Here is an 8,881-nt window from a genome sequence, read left to right as displayed (position 1 = left end):
TGCTATATCTCTGATGATTTAGTATTCTTGGTCAAACTACAACAATACTTTATCCAACTGTTCTTCTTAATGGATTTCAGTATTTTCTTGGTTCTAGCTGCTGTTTGTTTGTTGAACAAAAACCTGATCGCATTAGGCTGTTTAACATATTCACATAACACTGCAAAGTATATGCTGTTCTGCAGCTGCGTATAGGTCCTGTGTGCAGGTTGTTTTTTTTCTATTGATTTTACTACTAATTCAAGAATTTGGTGATATTTATACCAATCCGCTTTGTTCATGTTCCAAGTCAATTTGTTGGCAATATGTGCTCAGTTACTTTCTCACACTGTGTATTTATAGTTACAGAGAAATGATCTGATCCCATGGTATCCTGCAGAACTGACCATGCTGTGTGGCATGGTTCATACAGGGAGAAGCTTATGTTATACCCACTCAACCATGGTTCTTGGTTTAATGTTACAGATCCATCATTGTATATGATCATGTTATAATCATCATTGCAAGGCATTATGTATTTCCTGCCTTATCATTCATGTGACACCCCCATGCTACACAATGTGATCAAAAGTATCCAGACACCTCCAAAAACATGTGTTTTTCGTATTAGGTGCATTTTGCTGTCACCTACTACCAGGTACTCCATATCAGTGATCTCAGTAATCATAAGACATCATGAGAGAGCAGAATGGGTCACTCTGCGGAAATCACAGACTTCGAACGTGGTCAGGTAATTGGGTGTCACTTGTGTCCTACATCTGTACATGAGATTTCCACACTCCTAAACATCCCTAGGTCCACTGTTTCAAATCTGATAGCGTAGTGGAAGTGTGAAGCGACACATACAGCTCAAAAGCCTACAGGCGACCTCATCTGTTGACTGACAGAGACTGCCGACAGTCGAAGAGGTTCATAATGTGTAATAGGCAGACAGCTATCCAATGTGTAATAGGCAGACAGCTATCCAGAGCATCACACAGGAATTCTCCATCAGGATCCACTGCAAGTACTATGACAGTTAGGTGGGAAGTGAGTAAACTTGGATTTCATGGTTGAGCGGCTGCTCATATGCCCTCGCTTGGTGTAAAGAGCGTAAACGGGGACTACTGAACAGTGGAAAAACGTTGTGTGCAGTGATGAATCACAGTACACAGTGTGGCGACCTGATGGCAAAGTTTGGGTATGGCAAGTGCCCGATGAACGTCATCTGTCAGCATGTGTAGTGCCAACAGTAAAATTCGGAGGCATTGGTGTTATGGTGTGGTGGTGTTTTACATGGAGGGGGCTTGCACCCCTCGTTGTTCTGTGTTGCACTGTTACAGCACAAGCCTACAATGATGTTTTAAGCACCTTCTTGCTTCCCACTGTTGAAGAGCAATTCAGGGATGGTGATTGCATCTTTCAACACGATCAAGCACCTGTTCATAATGCACGGCCTGTGGCAGTGTGGTTGCACAACAACATCATCCCTGTAATGGACTGGCCTGCATAGAGCCCTGACTTGAATCCTACAGAACACCTTTGGGATGTTTTGGAATGCTGACTTCGTGGCAGGCCTCACCGACCAACATCGATACCTCTCTCCAGTGCAGCACTCTGTGAGGCATGGGCTGCCATTCCCCAAGAAACCTTCCAGCACCTGATTGAATGTATGGCTGTGAGAGTGGAAGCTGTCATCAAGGCTAAGGGTGGGCCAACAACATACTGAATTCCAGAATTACCTATGGAGGGCGCCACCCACTTGTAAGTCATTTTCAGACAGTTGTCCGGATATTTTTGATCACATAGTGTATGTGATGGGCATTGAAGTTCCCACATATTAGGAAGGGTTTTGGCATATATTGCAACATTGTGTGCATGTGTTATTCGAAAGTCCTACATGTTGGGGGATGTTATACAGATGCGATGGAGAATCATCATTTCAAGAGTAGGTAGTGACATGGTGATGGGTTTATAGCTGAGTTTTGTACTAGTCACTATAGCTACTCCACCATTTCCACCCTCTTGATCCAATCTTATTACTTGATATCGTCGATGTCTAGTAGTCATATTTAGTTTAATCCAAGTTTCACTTATAACAACGATAATTATAAAGCTCGTGCATGAACGACTCTCTATTAGCATATAAGGATCTGGCATTCCACTGGAGAACTTTAATATCCATTATTCTGTTTATATGAGTAGAGTGTAAGTATAACATGTTTCTTTCCTAATGCTTAATTTTTTTTTTTTTATTTATTTTTTTTTATACTGTCGAAGCAACCTTATTGTATATATTAGCCTGATACAGACTATCTTTGTTTAATGACATAAACTGTATTATTAGATTTGTTATACCAGCCACCAACTGTTAGATTATTGCTGTATTCTTATCCTTATCGCCTGATATAATTGTCTGTTGTGGTTCGGCAGTATATGGTCGAGGTGCATATGGGTTTCTCTTTAATAGGAGATATTGGTAAATTTATATTTGCAAAAAGAGGACTTGAAGTTGATGTAGTTCTTATTTGTTTTGGCATACTGTGATGAACAGTTGTCTTGAATCTCTGCTAAATATTTTGTATGGGGTTCAAATGGTTCAAATGGCTCTGAGCAGTATGGGACTTAACATCTATGGTCATCAGTCCCCTAGAACTTAGAACTACTTAAACCTAACTAAGAACATCACACAACACCCAGTCATCACGAGGCAGGGAAAATCCCTTTGTATGGGGGAAACTCTTTCTCCCAATCCAGTTTACTCCTACTAAGGTTCACCACCACAGCAGCATAAGATCTTTGGTTTAAATATTATTCAGCTTCCTTAAAGGATATATTGTATGTAGCTGATACTTTCTTAATTTCTTGTTCTTTGAGATATACTGGCCAAGACTTATCTCTCGATGTGTGGTTCCCTTTACTAAGCTGTTTCATGATGCCCTCCACACTGATTGCATTGAGTCTGTGACTGACATTGATTACTACATGGCTACACTGAAGGCATTTAAAGCACTGCCTCCCTAGGGATATGTACGATCTAACATTACATTTCATGCCATATATCATCACATATTCTGGTAGGAACTGTGATGCAAATTTGACCACACATGTTCATTGGGTTCAGTGGGTTGTCCTCCACAAACTTATTTACAGCCTCTCTTGTTGATAAATCAATCCTAATTCTGTTTTTCTCCACAATCTTGAGATTTGTGATTTTCTGCTTATACTCAGAATCTGAGGGAAATACCATCTTCCCCTAGGCCATAGTGTGGTATTTACCCACATTACCATCACATTCCTCAGCAAATAGATAAAATGGGCCTCCTGCATCACAGCAATCTCTATTACCTTTGTGTTGATCATATATTAGCTGTACATTTGTTTGTGAAAGATTTTCCCTCGGTTTATTACTCTTTTCTTGTGTAAGTTGAGCGCTAAATGGGCTACCACCCAGTGCCGTCCTCAAAGTCCCCTTGCAGGGAAGGGAATTTGATCCTTCATATAAATTAAAATTATCAGACAGTTGTTGAGCACTGTCAGATTCTTTATCTCCTGCGTTATTTGTTGCCACAGTTGTTGAATGGTGACTGCCTGTCTCTTCTCTTTTAAGTTTTTTTTCTTTCCTTTAAATGTTATATAGGTAGTTCATATAGAGGGCACCATACAACCAATCGATGTGTTCTCCAACACATCCTACCTTCTTTATACAGTAGTATTCAAAGAACTGTGACTGACGTCCGAACAACAGGGAACTAACACGCATCGAGATTAAAAAAATAGTGGCATGTAATCTAATATACATGGTGTCCACAATGAGACTACAACATTTGAACTCATAAAATCTGAGAGGAAACACAATTTATTGATGAACAAATACAGGGAAATCATACAGCAGCTCATCAAGTTTTCATACACAGGTGAACAGTTCAGTGTTCAGTACACTTGAACATGGGTGCCACGGGTAGCGTGAAGAATATCAAGTCTGTAATCGATTTCGTGCCATGTGTTGCGGAGCATCTGTTCTGTGACACAGTTGATGACAATTCTTATGCGCTGTTTCAAGTCTTGCATGTCCTTTGCTGGTCTAGCGTATACCTGGTCTTTAACATAACCCCACAAGAAAAAAATCGAGGGGGGGTTATGTCGGGCAAACGTGGCGGCCAAGGAATTGGACCTCCACGGCCAATCCACTGTTGCAGGAATGTGTCATTTAAAAATTTTCTCGGACATCAAGGCTTCAATGGGGTGGTGCACCGTCCTGTTGAAGAATCACATTTGGCTGCAGGTCTGTTATCTGTGGCAAGGCAAATTGTTCCAACATGTCCAGGTAGATGGCTCCATCCACAGTCGGCTCCTGAAAGAAAAACGGCCCAACAATGCGATTTATAATCAAACCACACCACACCACACATTAACTTTCGGACTGTCGCGCATGTATTTCCTAGGTGCATGTGGTTTTTTGGCCCCCCATATGTGCACATTGTGACAATTGACAACCCCTGGCACGTGAAAGGTTGCCTCGTCAGTAAACATCACGCGTGATAAAAATGTCTCGTCCGCAGCAATGCGATCTAAAATAACACGTGCAAATTCTTCTCGCTTTGGTCAATCATCAGACTCGATTTCTTGCACAACCTACACTTTATAAGCATACAAATGTAATTGCTGATGAAGCACTTTGTGCACTGTTGAACGTTTCATACGAAGTTCTCGTGCTGCCTGTCGCACTGACTTCTGTAGACTTTGTTCGAAAGACCGCCGCACTTGTTCCACATGATGTTCGCTGATCCCAGACTTACCACCACCGTGCCCTTTCGCAACACTCCCAGTAGCCAAAAACTGATCACACCACTTCTTTGTAGTCTTGAACGATGGGGGCGCTTTGTTGTAAACTCGACGAAAGTTTCTTTGCACTTGGGTCGCCGATTTTGTCTCCACATACCTCCAGACCACTTGCGCACTATCCTTCATATCCTCCATTTTGCTCAAACAATTGATTGCAGCTCCACTATGGCCACTCGGTGTATCAAATTTGCACACCACAAACTTGTTGAGTTGCTCTGTCTGCCCCTTCAGAATTCACAGGTCCACCATCTGAAATGAGAAAGATAAAGGATATTAAAATGTTGGAGTCTAATTGTGGACACCCTGTATAAGCCATAAAGGTTGCGCCATGAGCTGTAAATTTTTATTGTATCACCTGACCATGTACTTCTTGACGTTTTAGCATTGACTATGGCCAGGCACCAGCTGAAATCAGGGTTTGCATAGTAAAAAAAAAAAAAAAAAAAGCTGATTGCTGCGCTCTATCATTTATAAATGCTAGTCGAATGTTTGGGATCCGCACCAGGTCATATTAAAGGAAGACGTAGAAGAAATTCCGAGGTGGGCTACTAGATTTGTTACCAGTAAGTTTGAATAACATGCATGTGTTTTGGAGATGCTTCAGGAACTCAAAGGTGAATCCTTGGAGGGACGGCGACGTCCTTATCGACGAACACTAGTGAGACAAATCAGAGAACCGGCATTTGAAGCCAGCTGCAGTATGATCCCACTGGCACCAACATATATCCCGCATAGGGCCCGCGGAGCTAAGATACGAGAAATTGGAGCTCGTATGGAGGAATATGAACAGTCGTTTTTTGCTCGATCTGTTTGCGTGTGGAACAGGAAAGGAAAACACTATTAGTGGTACCTCCGCCACACACCATACACTGGCTTGCGATGTATGTATGTGTTGATACCTCAAACTTCCAGTGGTACTGCAGTTCATCATAAACAGATCAGTCACATTTTCCTAGATATTTCATTAACCCTTCGGTGAGCGCAGCTTTCATACTTCCACGAGTGGACACGTTGCGGTGTTTGCACCGCAATTAGTTTTACATTTTTAACCTAAGGAAAAATAATCATCCTATCAGTAATAAATAGGTAAAATGTATCAATTTCTTTTTCCGTAATTTCAGCACTTGCTTTTGGACCTGGCAGAACTTTTAGGGTGCCCTTGGCCTTGGTTTTAGGAGAAGGAAGCAGTCCACTTATCCAAATAGTTTCTTTATCTCTTCCTACGTAAAATCGGTAATCCTGTTTGTTGTCTCCCCTCTTCAAATGGTTCAAATGGCTCTAAGCACTATAGGACTTAACAGCAGAGGTCATCAGTCCCCTAGAACTTAGAACTTCTTAAACCTAACTAACCTAAGGACATCACACACATCCATGCCCGAGACAGGATTCGAACCTGCGACCGTAGCGGTTGCGCGGTTCCAGACTGAAGCGCTTAGGACCGCTCGGTCTCCCCTCGTCAAGTAGGTGGTCTTCTGTTTCCTCTGTTGATTGATTGGAGTCACTGCTGTGGTTTTCTTCTTCAATAACTTCCTCTTCCGACTGAGATTCACATGAATCTGACAACTCTTGTAATTCTTCTTCTGACAGGTCTCGCAGTGCTTTCTCATAGTCTTCACGACGTACAATTAGACGGTGCCTGTCAAATGCCTTCTTTTTCTCCATTTCCACGCTTTTATGGGACCTAATGAAACACATGTTTTTGTAAAAGTGGTATATTGTGCAAATCAATATCCAAGACTGTAAAAAGTAATGAAAATTGTATATGGGAACTTTGATTCGATTCGAATATTCATTATATACTAATATAAAAGAAAGATTGCCTTGAGGCGAAAGAAAAACACAAGTATAGAGAATACTTACATCACAAGGCGCATAGCGGCAAACACACCGCAAGCGCAACACTCACGTTTCAAACAACAATAACTGCTGAAAGCATGAATAGCGCAGTTGTAGTAAGTGGTGACATCTGTTCAGAACAACAAATACATATCTGGAAGTGGACGCAACTGTAACGCTATCTGTGATACTAAACTACGGCTATCTGCTTCAGTTGCGCCCACCGAAGGGTTAAGTAATGCCAAAGCCCGGCTCCACTAAGTACCCTCTCGGCCCACTCGGTTGGCCATGCGGTCTAATGCACGGCTTTCCGGGCGGGAAGGATCGCCTGGTCCCCGGCACGAATCTGCCAGGCGGATTTGTGTCGAGGTCTGCTGAACCGGCCAGTCTGTGGAGGGTTTTTAGGTGATTTTCCATCTGCCTCGGCGAATGTGGGCTGGTTCCCCTTATTCCGCCTCAGTTACACTATGTCGGTGATTGCTGCGCAAACAAGTTCTCCACGTACGCGTACACCACCATTACTCTATCACGCAAACATAGGGGTTACACTCGTCTGGTGTGAGACGTTCCCTAGGGGGGGGGGGCGGGGGGGGGGGGTGTCCACTGCGTGCCGAACCACACAATAACCTTGGGTTCGGTGTGGGGTGGTGGAGGGGTGAAGTGGATTGCGGTAGTCGTCGTGGGGTAGTGGACCACTGCGGCTGCGGCGGGGGCGGAGCCTCTCCGTCATTTCTACGTCCCATACATACAATACAATACAAGTGCCCTCTCGCTAGAGGGAGGTGTACGTAGAATTTTTCGCGACAGTTGCAATAGTCTGGGAATAAATTGTTGCTCTCGATTTCCACCACTCCGGAAGTGACTGCCCCTGTGCGGTCTTTTCACCATCAGCAGACAAAAGGAAACTTCGAAAGTTTCCTCCTCCTGCGGCCATGATGCAAAACACTCTTCGCACGTTTTAAAGGCTTATATGCGGAAGCTCCCCATGTATGACATACTGCAAATAACACCATGCCCGCGTGGAGTACACACAGGGTGTTTCTATATGTAACAAGTCATAGAGAATGCCCCACTGAACAATTTGAGGTAGAGAACTTTGGGTCGGAGAAACCAGCTTAAGGAGATATGGAAGTAAACTCGTTAACGCTTTACAATGAAATCAATACCATTACCAGCTGATGGGCGTTGATATACCGGGTGATCAAAAAGTCAGTATAAATTTGATAACTGAATAAATCACGGAGTAATGTAGTTAGAGAGGTACAAATTGACACACGTTTGGAATGACATGGGGTTTTATTAGAACCAAAAAAAGTACAAACGTTCAGAAAATGTCCGACAGATGGCACTTCATCTGATCAGAATAGCAATAATTAGCATAACAAAGTAAGACAAAGCAAAGATGATGTTCTTTACAGGACGTGCTCAATATGTCCACCATCATTCCTCAACAATAGCTGTAGTCGAGGAATAATGTTGTGAACGGCACTGTAAAGCATGTCCGGAGTTATGGAGGCCAACCATGATGAAAGTGGCGGCTGAGCACACGATCATCACCAAATGACGCGCGCAAGAGGTCTTTCACGCGTCTAGCAATACTTTTTTTTTTTTGTTCTAATAAAACCCCATGTCATTCCAAGCATGTGTGTCAATTTTTACCTCTATTCAAATTTATACTGACTTTTTGATCACACAGTCCATCAACGGGGACAGTTGAAAATGTGTGCCCCGACTGTGACTCGAACCCAGGATCTCCTGCTTACATGGCAGACGCTCTATCCATCTGAGCCACCGAGGGCACAGAGGATAGTGCGACTGCAGGGATTTATCGCCGGTACGCTCCCCGTGGGACCCACATTCTCCACTTATAGTCCACACACTACATTCGCAGTGCCCCTGTCATTATACCCAATACTCGCGGCAGACAATCCACCGAGTCGGCCCGTAAAAGTTCAGGCAAATCGTGTGCATCGGACATGTCGGAAAGAACAGATGCCATCTTCATATCGTTTAAGGGTAACAGGCTGATGACCTCCTACAGTGCAGATGCACACTATTTGCCTAAACCCTTACGGGACTCGGTGGATTGTCTGCCGCGAGTAACGGGTATAACAGCAGGGGCACTACGATTGTAGTGTGTGGACTAGAAGTTGAGAATGTGGGTCTCACGGGGTGCGTGCCGGTGATAAATCCCTGCAGTCGCTCTATCCTCTGTGCCCTG

The 8,881-nt window shown here is 43.4% G+C and overlaps 1 non-coding gene across 1 annotated transcript; it reads right to left on the bottom strand.

Annotated features, from left to right (window-relative positions):
- Nucleotides 1-8,384: 8,384 nt before the first annotated feature.
- Nucleotides 8,385-8,459, bottom strand: Trnat-ugu. Its single transcript has one exon. It is a non-coding gene; the product is annotated as a tRNA-Thr (tRNA).
- Between the last annotated feature and the right edge of the window lie 422 nt (nucleotides 8,460-8,881).

The sequence above is a fragment of the Schistocerca americana genome, chromosome 10 (genome assembly GCF_021461395.2).
Source record: "Schistocerca americana isolate TAMUIC-IGC-003095 chromosome 10, iqSchAmer2.1, whole genome shotgun sequence".
NCBI lineage: Eukaryota > Metazoa > Arthropoda > Insecta > Orthoptera > Acrididae > Schistocerca > Schistocerca americana.
Note: the sequence above shows the minus strand (reverse complement) of the source record. Positions and strands in the feature narration are given on the sequence as shown.